Source organism: Trematomus bernacchii, unplaced genomic scaffold (genome assembly GCF_902827165.1).
Source record: "Trematomus bernacchii unplaced genomic scaffold, fTreBer1.1, whole genome shotgun sequence".
NCBI classification, from domain to species: domain Eukaryota; kingdom Metazoa; phylum Chordata; class Actinopteri; order Perciformes; family Nototheniidae; genus Trematomus; species Trematomus bernacchii.
The window spans coordinates 3,774,370-3,786,498 of NW_022987547.1; the positions used below are offsets into that span (position 1 = coordinate 3,774,370).

General features: G+C 40.7%; 1 protein-coding gene across 2 annotated transcripts in view; it reads right to left on the reverse strand.

Moving 5' to 3' along the window:
- The window catches only part of LOC117476295 (heat shock cognate 71 kDa protein-like), a 27,870-nt gene extending 22,983 nt beyond the window's left edge, over nucleotides 1-4,887 (reverse strand). The window contains exons 1-3 of one of the 2 annotated variants that reach the window (XM_034122702.1): nucleotides 4,820-4,887; nucleotides 4,692-4,728; nucleotides 4,136-4,261 (exon numbers count right to left, since the gene is read on the reverse strand). The gene's annotated coding sequence lies outside the window, so the exon portion shown is untranslated. Of the gene's footprint in view, nucleotides 1-1,969; nucleotides 2,072-2,319; nucleotides 2,579-4,135; nucleotides 4,262-4,691; nucleotides 4,729-4,819 lie in introns of those variants that run through there. The other variant, XM_034122703.1, reaches the window with a different exon arrangement.
- Between the last annotated feature and the right edge of the window lie 7,242 nt (nucleotides 4,888-12,129).

The following is a 12,129-nucleotide window of genomic DNA, read 5'->3' on the forward strand; positions in this document are numbered from 1 at the left end:
ACTGAAATGAACCATCATGAATGAACTTATGCTAATCATAAATCTATCGATCATAAATCTATCGATTAGATTTATGATTCGAAAATAATAAAAGTAGGGTAGACATGTGGATATTATCCGGCTGAACAAAACGTGCATTTATCTAACAGGTTCGTTTTCCACAGACCTTATTTCGAGCTATTACATCCATGAAAAATCCCATTGCTTTTCTGTCGAGGGAACCCGAGCGCAGCTTACTTCCGGGTTTTAGGACGCGTCACTGCACCACTTGCACCACCTCACAGTGGGCGGAACTTGTCATAAAGTCCGCGAAAATAAAGCCCACCCATTTAGAGGGAAGATATGATTGGTCAATTGTACTGTCATTTGACATTACTCTCTCATTGAGTTACTATAGCTGGCCCTCTGTGAATGTACAGAGCGACCAACAAGCTCTCCCGTCTTCACAGTAACTCGCAGAGACGGCATTTAACCCTTCACATTCAGCAATAATATTCGTGGGTCAATTTGACCCACTGCATGTTTAATTATCCAAAAATTGTCAGAAGCCCCAAAATCCATATTTTCTTTTGTACATAGTTTGTACCTTTTATTACTATCAATGAAATCAATATTTAGTGCAATTGTGTTATTCACCTCTCACAGATCATGGTTCCATTAGAATAAGTCACTCGTTTTTCACAAAACATATACATTCAAACACGTTTTTCTATTTTCTTTTTTACATTGGAAAAACCTTGATATAAAATACATTAGTTTTGCATAACATAACATTTTTTAAATTACTTTTAAAATGTTCCAACTTTTTTTCCAATTGGTTGATGTTGTGTGTGTGTGTGTGTGTGTGTGTGTGTGTGTGTGTGTGTGTGTGTGTGTGTGTGTGTGTGTGTGTGTGTGTGTGTGTGTGTGTGTGTGTGTGTGTGTGTGTGTGTGTGTGTGTGTGTGTGTGTGTGTGTGTGTCCACTTTCACTGCCGGGTCAGATTGACCCGAATACCATCTCTGTGATATAGACATGTAGGGGGGGGTTCCAAATGCATGACATGAACCATTTTCATTTTACTTGTTTATTGCACTAATTAAGGTAAGGAGAAGAAGTTTCATACAAAAAAAATGCTTGAAAGTATTTTTCGTAGATTTTCAAACTTTCAAACGGGTCAATTTGACCCTGAATGTAACAGCAGGGTTAATCGCCATGTAGGTTCTCTTTTATTGCACACTCAAGACAATATCAATAACAGCATCACGCTGTCCCAGGTGTGTCGTATGCATGTAAATAGAAGTTAACATTTTCAATATCGAATAAAGTGTCAGTAGTATCAAAACATATATATATATATATATAATAACAATATAATAACAATAGGTAGGCTCAGCAGCAGACACACCTTAGTGCAAAGTGAAGTGTCAGTATTAATAACAGTGGCATATATATAAAATCACAATAATACAAAATTAACTGTCCCAGGTGTAGGCAATTTGGGGTGAAGTGTCTTGCCCAGGGACACAACGACATGCTGACTGCAGTGGGGTTTGAACCTGTGCTCCCCTGATCCGAACACCAACGCACCAGACAGATCACCAGACAGATCGCCTAGTAGGTTGTCAACAGAGACAACATTGGACATGGTGCAGACAGGGACAGTGTACAAAATGCAGGTGTAAAGTAGAAGATAAGATAGCATCAAATAGCTGACGCTCAAAGTGCCCTTATTTGTTTTTTATATTTCTTTAGAGTGCTTAATGTACGCTTGAACTTTTTCCAAAAATGATACGTTTTCTTACCGGAAGTCATGTGACCTCTAGCCCGGATGTTTATGAGAGAGTGAAAAGGGCGCTAAAAGTGTAAACGATGTATTTTCACGGTGTTTCATAATTGTACCAAGAAGGAAATAAACGTGATTAGTGGACATCAGTTCGATGCGTAACGTTCTTTCAAGACCAGAGTAGTTACAGTGTGTTTGTACGTACTTTTGCGTTTGGATGGTTGAATAGGAGACGAGAAAGTGCTGCTGTTGTGATCCGGAGGGGAAAGCTCACTTGTTTCCAATCCAGAGAGTTGTCCTGCCTCGCCTGAAACACACGATTAGTGCCATGAGTTAGTGAAGCAAATTACAGAAAACATTACACACTTATTCACAAGTCAAAAACGTTTTCATAGCGGCCGAGAATGATGTTATTAGCCATGCTAGGCTGAACTGGCTAGCAGTGTTAGCCAGTTCTGGCTAGCATGGCTAGCTCGATCTACTGAGCAAATAAAAGTACATCTGAGACCAGTATTGTGCAGATTAAAACAGTGCAGTGCATGTAGTTTATTTTACCTTCGTAGTAGTCGTCGTTGGACAATTCACAGGCCACTGAATCCGCCGTTTCACCACAAGTGCCGGAGATTAATGAGGGTCTGTGTCCGAGCAGAGCATCCAATCGATCATACAATTTACGGGTCTTCCGGCCGTTACCACTCTTGTTATTATGGTCTTTTATTTGTTTGTAGTCCTGCTTTAGTTTCTTTATTTTGTCCCGGCATGAGTGTGCGCTGTGGAAGATTCCCATGTCGGCTAACTTTACCCAACAACGCTGATACATTTTGCAGTTGGAAGTAGAGAGCTGCTGGATCCCATCCTCCGAGTAAATCGCCAGACGTGCCGACACATCCTCATCACTCCACCGCTCCGATGATTTTCGTTTTCTTATTGTTGCCATAATAACTGCTTTCACAAAAGTACTCTCGTTGGTGCGCTGGGCTAGTAATAATGCCAGCAAATACAATGGCGGCCTTCAAAAAAAAATCAGAGACTCACGGGGCGTGGTTTGCATTCCACACAGCCAATCACACGTATGAACTTTTTTCTCCCGCGTAAGTCCCTGCTCTCTAGCAGGGACTGAAAACGGCGTAAAAATGGTTCTGATGAACTAATTTAGTTCCTGGGGCTTTTTGGTGTGAATGCAAATATATTGTAGTTCTGATGAACTATTGTGGGAAAAGTACTCCGGTGTGAAAGCGCTAATTGTCCATTTGATTCTTCCATTTCGAACGAAATGGACCAATCCGTGGAGCCATTACGTTACGTCCGCGGATTATTTTTCCGAAATAAGGTCCCATGGACCGGAAGTAGATGGGCATGACTTCGCCACTCCAGCTACTTTCCTTACTATGGAGTTGGCAACACTGCAGTTGGGATCGCGGCGAAATTCTCTCTGCAGACCCATTCGTTTATCAACCTTTTTCTTACTCAATATCAAGCCACACTTATTGTTTTTACTTCGGCTGTTGTGTGTGCTCAGGATGAGTTTGGCTGTGTTTGGCTGTGTATCGCTAACAAGGAAACAACACCTCCACGGAGCTCAGCGCGATTCACAACGTCCCGACCAATCAGAGCACACTGGGACTCACAGGGAGGGTGGGGGCTGGAGCTATTGGAGCTACAACGAGCCGTTAAAGGCAGAGAGTGAAATTCAGTGAATACACGTAGTTTACAGAGATGCTCTATGAGAAACCAATGTGAGTTTGGAAAATTGCACAATATAAATCTATTCTAGTAGACCTCAACAATGGAATTATGATCAGTGGAAATGGCCATGACATGGGCCCTTTAAGAAGCCTCCAGAAATGATTGCTGTTTCATTTTTAATACAAAGATATCTAGTTTTAACCAGGACAAATGTTTTTTTTTGCTAGTATAAGCATGTTTCCAGACTACAGCCTGTGCCAAATTGAATATCTGGGCGTCAATAATGCGGCTTGCATGTGGATGAACCCTTACTTTCAGCCTTTTCTCTTTGCCAAAACAGACTCATCAGTTTAAGAGATACAATTGATAAACATATTTAGTCAAATGTATTAAATGTAGGAATTTATTAGCAGAGGATTTTTGAATTACAACTAAAATTAATTTAAATTTGTCAAAACACTGATCTATCAGCAGTCAATTGGCTCTTGGGCCTGAAACAACAATGCAGCAGGCAAATAACTACAACGTTAAAGTAAAGTAAAAATAGATAAATAAAATTACAAATCACAAAATCACACCTATAGGAACCAATCAAGTCAATGTTGTTCAACAAAGGCAATTAGTATAGCTTACAGCTGTTATATATACTTTAAATATCCTAAAAGAGAGACAAAAACAATCAAACCTGTGGTGGCCATGGCTGCAGGAGATGTGGAAGAGCTCCAACTTGTAGATATGTTGCAGGTTGCTGTTTCAGGTTGGATATGAAGCAAGGCGTAGCAGGACAGGATGCAGAACTGCGTCAGAGCCTCTGTGGGCGAGGGAGAATTAGCGCATTACATCCATAAGGGTGGAGTTCTACCAACGAGGGGGGGAATCTATCAGGATGCGGACTACAACAAAAGGCAGTGGGAAGCACATGTATCCCACATTCTAAATAAATAGAAATTTGAAAAATATATATTTGAAATCTAAGGGGGTTGCTGTTAATTTGTCTATGACGTGGCTTTGCTCTAATAATCCCACCAGTCTCTTAATTATACTGCCTTCCCAATACATAGAAATGTTGCTTGCTTGCTCAAAATGCCCCAGTTTCTCTCCCATGTGTTATGCAGTGCAGTCCCTTTCCTGCAACACCAAGAGAAATGCTCATGCTGGTAGAGCATGAGTTTGATTTGGTAAAAATATTTCAGCTTCCTTTAGTAAAAAAATAGACTCAGAGCTGTTGATAAAACACTGACCTCATCTCCACTGCTCTTTGCCTCTGCGTCTACTGAGCTGTAGAAATAATTGTTTAATTAAAATATTGTTTCAAACAAAGGCAATACAATAGGCATTAAAGATGAATATTATATAAAAACATATTTACCAATTGGAACAGCTATTTCCACATCAGGATCCTTCGGTCTGAGGAAAATCAGAAGTTAGATAGTCCAGCTGAAGGGATTTTAATATAATATACAGAAAACCATTGTTTTTACAGATGAGAGTCTGATTTGTTGATCACTAACCTTGGCTTGTCACTCGAACAGCTACATTTTTTGGCTGTGTTTGGGGAAAACACAAAAATATGGCTTGTGACCCCTCAAAATAAAGTCCTATATACTTTTAATAAAGATTGTTTATTTATGAGGAATACAAGAGGGGAAAGAGATCATAAGAAAATAAATAAATAAAGACAAAACTCAGGGAAAGATCAAACATATCTTTGTGTAACAGAAATATGAGTTTTCTTTCTTTTAGCTGTTAATTCTGAGATATATCTTAGGGTACTGATCCCAATGTTAGAAGCCTTTTCTTTAGTGCTCTTCAATGGGGCGGTATACTATGGTTGGAATGGCACAATATAGATAGAGAACACTTCCAAAAATGGCCCAATAAAATGTAAAGATAACAACTAGTACATGAATAAAAGTAGGTATTCATAAATCTCAATGCAGATTCAAAGTCATCCTGTTCACTTTAGCGCCTTAGATGGACTGAAAATCCGGCCTGCGATTTAGTGGGCAGGATTAGAAGTATCCGCAGTGGGACTACACCAGAAGCTTAGTCTTGGGGTGACTGTTTTCCATAACTTCTGGAAAAACAAGTGGAAAATGCAAACTTGTCTCAACCTCCCAGATGTTTCCTGTGTAGAGGAGTTAGCCATTCAAAGGCCGGGCATATCTGCTAAACACTCACCGTATTCCAAAACTCTGTCATAGTCTGGTAGGAGAGAACAGAGAGGAAACAAATGAGAAGCAGATTTACCCACTGACACACTTCACAGAGCACTCATGATATGAGAGCTATTCAGCACTTTGAGGGCTTCAGTCATCCATCTAGTCATTAGCCAGTTTGGTGCCAGTGCCAATTTATATGCCAGCTAAAATGACTGCGGTCAAGCCAGCATCCGCGTTATCCTATGCATTACGGTAGCGGTCTGGAAAAACTGCCTTCAAAATAAAAGTGCTTACTCGGTCAATAACAATTATACCAAACATATTAAAATATGTACTATATAGGCCTAATGTGATCAATAATAATGTAAGACAAACTACGTATAACTACCACATTATAACTAACTACCACATTATAACTGACTGAATGTAAAACTTAAAGAGTTTCAAAATAAAAGACCTTTGAAGTCTCATATATGAGCTATCATCCCTCTGTTTTTAGATGAGATTAAAACAAAAACTGTCCAGTATCAAATACTAATATCATTTCAGGGTGATAGCAGGACACCCCATCTAGTCACTCAAGGAGAATCAGGACAATCTGATGTAGAGTTTCAAAATAAAATACCTTTGAAGTCTCATATATGAGCTATCATCCCTCTGTTTTTAGATGAGAATAAAACAAAGACTGTCCAGTATCAAATACTAATATCACTTCAGGGTGATAGCAGGACACCCCATCTAGTCACTCAGATAAAATCAGGACAATCTGATGTGGAGTTTCAAAATAAAAGACCTTTGAAGTCTCATATATGAGCTATCATCCCTCTGTTTTTACATAACAGTAAAACAAAAACTGTCCAGTATCAAAGATTTATTTCACTTCAGGGTGATAGCAGGACACCCCATCTAGTCACTCAGATAAAATCAGGACAATCTTAGGGTTACCTTATTATCAGTGATACTAAAAATATTGTAAATGTTCTTGTACTGTAAGTGTAGTGTATCAAAAACACATATATTTCTTGCAAGTGTATTTAAGAATAGGAAGTTAACATATCATATCAGTGCCCCTAAAAATATACCTAATGGTATATAGGACATAAGACGGAGTGTCTTAGGAAAAACAGTCTGCTTGGCACCCATTAATATGCATTTTATGTCAGTTTCAGCTCATGGAAGATAGTGCATTCTAGGAACTGGAGGGACTCCACACCCACATTTTTTTCAAAAATTAAAAGATTCAAAAGTTTTTTGTCATGTGTACATAAAGAAAAACATTTCTGAAGCAATAACCCTCTACAACTTGTCATCCCTGGCCAGCAGATAACTCCCAGCACCATACATTGTTTGATCCGTCTGCTACATTGTACTTACAGTACATCGTACATGCAGTGCATACTTTTGAGAATTTAAAATGTATTCTTGTCTGTTCTATAGTGTGCATTTAGATGTAGATACTCTTATTTTACAGTGAATATGGATATTTTTGCTTTAACCTTTCATTCTCTTCTATTTACACTATATTTTTTCCAATTTTTTTCGGGGTGATAGCTCATATATGAGACTTCAAAGGTCTTTTATTTTGAAACTCTACATCAGATTGTCCTGATTCTCCATGAGTGACTAGATGGGGTGTCCTGCTATCACCCTGAAGTGAAATAAGTATTTGATACTGGACAGTTTTTGTTTGATTCTCATCTAAAAACAGAGGGATGATAGCTCATATATATGAAACTTCAAATGACTTTTATTTTTGAAACTCTACATCAGATTGTCCTGATTCTCCCTGTGTGACTAGATGGGGTGTCCTGCTATCACCCTGAAGTGAAATAAGTATTTGATACTGGACAGTCTTTGTTTTATTCTCATCTAAAAACAGAGGGATGATAGCTCATATATGAGACTTCAAAGGTATTTTATTTTGAAACTCTACATCAGATTGTCCTGATTCTCCTTGAGTGACTAGATGGGGTGTCCTGCTATCACCCTCAAGTGATATTAGTATTTGATACTGGACAGTTTTTGTTTTAATCTCATCTAAAAACAGAGGGATGATAGCTCATATATGAGACTTCAAAGGTCTTTTATTTTGAAACTCTTTAAGTTTTACATTCAGTCAGTTATAATGTGGTAGTTAGTTATAATGTGGTAGTTATACGTAGTTTGTCTTACATTATTATTGATCACATTAGGCCTATATAGTACATATTTTAATATGTTTGGTATAATTGTTATTGACCGAGTAAGCACTTTTATTTTGAAGGTAGTTTTTCCAGACCGCTACCGTAATGCATAGGATATTCGCGCACCGCAAAACAACGCGGATGCTGGCTTGACTGTGTTTTCCGAAGTGGAGGCTGGCTTGACCGCAGTCTTAAACTGGTGAGTATCTAACTCATTGTTTTTTATGTAAAGGTTGTAGTGATCACTAATTAACTGGGTTACATAATTCACTCATGGAACTACAGGTTGGGGGTATTGTTCCGCACACACAAATGTTGACTGTACCTCCTGTGTACTTACTGCGTGTCCTCCCTTTCGCTTTCTCTTCTCTTCTCGGGCTGCGACCCGACAGCATGTCCATTTCTGCTGCTCATTAAAGTACAGATTTGCACCTTCGATGCACCGCCTCCGACTCCTATCTCACGGCACTACATTGGTGACCCTGACATAAGTCTCGCGAAGTATCCGAGACTGAACCGAACACGGCAAAAAGCACAGCTTTTCTCGAAATGCCGGAGATTCTTGAAGACGTCCGTGGCTGCCACGTGCACACGGACTGAGGCTCGGTGCGCCCCACGGAATGGCTTCGGATGGCGCCCATGCCTTCATCGGCCCGTGGGTGGCGCGCTTCGGGACCCTGTCTGGCCTCTTCCCTCGCCTCGGTGGTTTCGGACGTCGCCCATGCCTTCATCGGCCCGTGGGTGGCGCGCTTCGGGACCCTGCCTGGCCTCACCTCTAACCGCGGCTCACGGTTCGCCTCGACGGCGGCTTCGGACGGCGCCCCGTCTGGCCTCTCCCCTGTCCACGGCTCCCTCCTCCCGGGGACACGGCTCCTTCCTCCCGAGAACTTCGTACCCGCCGCCGCTGTGCCTTCGCCTGCGGCCAGGCAGCGCTCCTCCCTGCTGGGGACCACCGGGATATTCACGCCTGTCCCCACGTCGCAACACAGCGACCCTGCTTTCTGCGGCCCCCTGACGTCGGCCCGTTCCGGCCCGCCGCCCACCCCCCAGTGGGGATGCCCTCGCCCTCGTTGGGGCCCCTACCCTCTCCTGCGGCCCCCTTCCGACGGCCCTTTCCATGGCCCGGCCCTCGCCTGCGGCCCCACCCTCCTCGGCCCCTGTGGTGCTTCCTCCCGGACGCGAGGATTGTGTCCATGGTTGAATTCTGGGGGGGGTTGTGTAGTGATCACTAATTAACTGGGTTACATAATTCACTCATGGAACTACAGGTTGGGGCTATTGTTCCGCACGGACACAAATGTTGACTGTACCTCCTGTGTACTTACTGCGTGTCCTCCATTTCGCTTTCTCTTCTCTTCTCGGGCTGCGACCCGACAGCATGTCCATTTCTGCTGCTCATTAAAGTACAGATTTGCACCTTCGATGCACCGCCTCCGACTCCTATCTCACGGCACTACAAGGTTCAATAACACATTACCATAATGGTATAAGAACTCAACATTAAACACTGTATATTTCTACTTGAATACCTTTGTTTATCTCTTGTGTATTCTGTAGATTGCTCCGACCTGTCAATGTATTAAGGGCTTCTGTGTGCGGCCGAGTTGCTTGCGGATGGTTAGCTGAACGACGCTCGTCGCCGGGCAACAGACGTGTCGCTCGCGGACGGTCATCATGGGTGTTACCGTCTGTGCAGATACCTGTGGGAGTTCCTGCATCGACGACGCTGTCATCGGCGCATAGCCGGAATTCCTGCCCCGTATTCCACCAGTGATGGGGCGGGTGGAGCCAGAGCGGCTCTCTGATTGGAGGAGCGAGAGCAATGTGAGCCAATCACGTGTCACAATGTGGCTTTGTGAGGAGATGCTAACACAAAAACAGAACCGCGGTTAAGGTTGGATATATGCCTGATATTGGCTGTCAACATAGTTTCACTAGAGACAATCAAATACTTAACGTTTAATGACAGAGAGAAAAACAATGATATTTCTTAGCTCCTCCGTGCCATCCTACCAATTTTAGCATTTTTCCTAAAATAATAATAAATAAATAAAATGTGTCCAATGTGGCAATAGGTTTTTGATGTGCCATAAATTGATTTTATAAAAAAATATGTTGTAATAGCTTCCTTGTCATGTGACCTAGTGACTCTAAAACCATACTAGATAGTATTACTGCTCTGGACAAATATGACAGTCTAATTTGTTTGAATGCAGGACTTTTTCTAATTTAAATTAATATTTTAATGGAAATGTTGCAGTTTTTGATTGAAAAGTCTTGGTTGTTTCATTGTGACAAAGTGATTTCAAATATATGCAGCATTGAGTGCAGTGGCGACTGGCCATTAGGGGCAGGTGGGGCACAGCCCCACCTAGTGTCAGCAGAAAGTATTACAAATAATGATTACAAAAAATGCAAAAAAAAAATTAAAAAAAATATTAAATATATTTTAAGATCATGGTTAATAATCTGATTCGTCTGTACATTGCTGTTTTAGTCTGTGTTCTTCTAATTAGTGTCTACATTGTGTGCCTATTGAGCTGTTTAGAGCCATGTGGGACAAAACCTGATCATGCCCCTCCCTCTCACTGTCTAAGTGAACAGTGACTGTAAAAACTACACTGCGCACGCTCAGAGTATTTTCCTATTTAATGTGTGTGGCAAAAAAATAATGACCATTGGGGCACTGAGCTGCCATCCCCACCATACGTCATCTCACATAATTCAGAGCTGATTGGCTGTAAGTATGTGTGCCGCGAAAAGTGTGGTGTGTGAAGAGGAGACGAGAGAGCTGCAGTGACGCGTCCTAAAACCCGGAAGTAAGCTGCGCATGGCTTCCCTCGACAAAAAAGCAATGAGATTTCTCCATAGGATTTTAGAAAATAGCTTGAAATAAGATCTGTGGGAAACGTACCTGTTAGATAAATGCACGTTTTGTTCAGCCGGATAATATCCACATGTCTACCCTACTTTTATAATTTTTTAATCATAAATCTATCGATTAGATTTATGATAGACTTTTGAAACTAGGAGGACTTTTACAAAAAAGTAATAGAATTCTTTGTCCAGATGGTCCAGATGTACAAATGGACTTCATCTTCAAGTCAAGGTAAGACCGCAATTTTATTGAAAATGGGATCTTACTAAGAGAGAACAATTCAATATTTAAATGATAAAATTAAATTTTTTGGGTATCCTTTTGTTGAACTGTCTGTTTAAAATTAATCGAAGCATCAGACAAAAAAAGCTTTTGAAAATAATATTATATTTTGGTTTAGGTCAAAATATAATATTTGTAAACCTGAAGAGTCAGTGCCAGTGCCTCACCAGAACCTCACTGCACGTCACTGCAGAAGCTTATATATAGACATCTAAGTTTTTTGTGCCCCACCACTTTTGTACATATAAAAACGCCACTGATTGAGTGACTACACCGGACGAGTAGGATGCATATGTCATTGGATTTTAGTACTTTTATTTTATATGAATATTTTTAGGACAATTCAGCATTGTTTTGTTGAAAGGTCCCATGCATCTATAACTTAAAGGGGACCTATCATGCAAAATGCACTTTTGTACGTCTTTTATACATGAATATGTGTCCCCGTTGTTCCAGGGAACTCACCAAGTGTCAGAAAACACAACCCTCTCTATTTTTCTCCATACCCAAATCTCTAAAAAAGGGGCTGCAACGGATCTGATACAGACTGATACAGATTTGAACACTGTCCTGACGTCAGGACAGTGGCGCTACGGCTATTGGGCCAACTCCACCAATCAGGAGGAGACAGCCACGGCCATTGCCGTTCGAAAGCGCTGGAAACGCTGTAGTACATATGCCAGGCCTGTAGATGGTGCTGTTCTCACATAATCTGCCCTTGCAAAAACAGAGCTAAAAAAATGTCAAATTGAGCAAAATGAGGCATGGCTAAAATGCATGATCTGTTTGGTATTTTGAAAAAAAAAGAGTATAAATATGCCTTATATAGGTATGGTCCTATACTATATTATTAAAATATAGCATGATAGGTCCACTTTAAAACAAATGTGTGGGCACTGCAGTGTGGCTCATAAAACATATTTATTATAATTTGTTTGTTAAGCAGAATTTTCATTAACATGGGCAAGTTAGAAAACAGGTATTAAAAATAAAAATAAATTGTAATTCAAACGGTATTGTAACATTAAGAAAGCATCTGTTTTGCCTAACATGAAAATATGAGGATGAGAGGAAATGCAGAAAAGATAGTCATAATTACTTTGTCTGTTTTCCCACATTGGGTCATATTTCTCCTTTGTTTGCCAGTACAGTAGAGGTGTCGACATATATACCA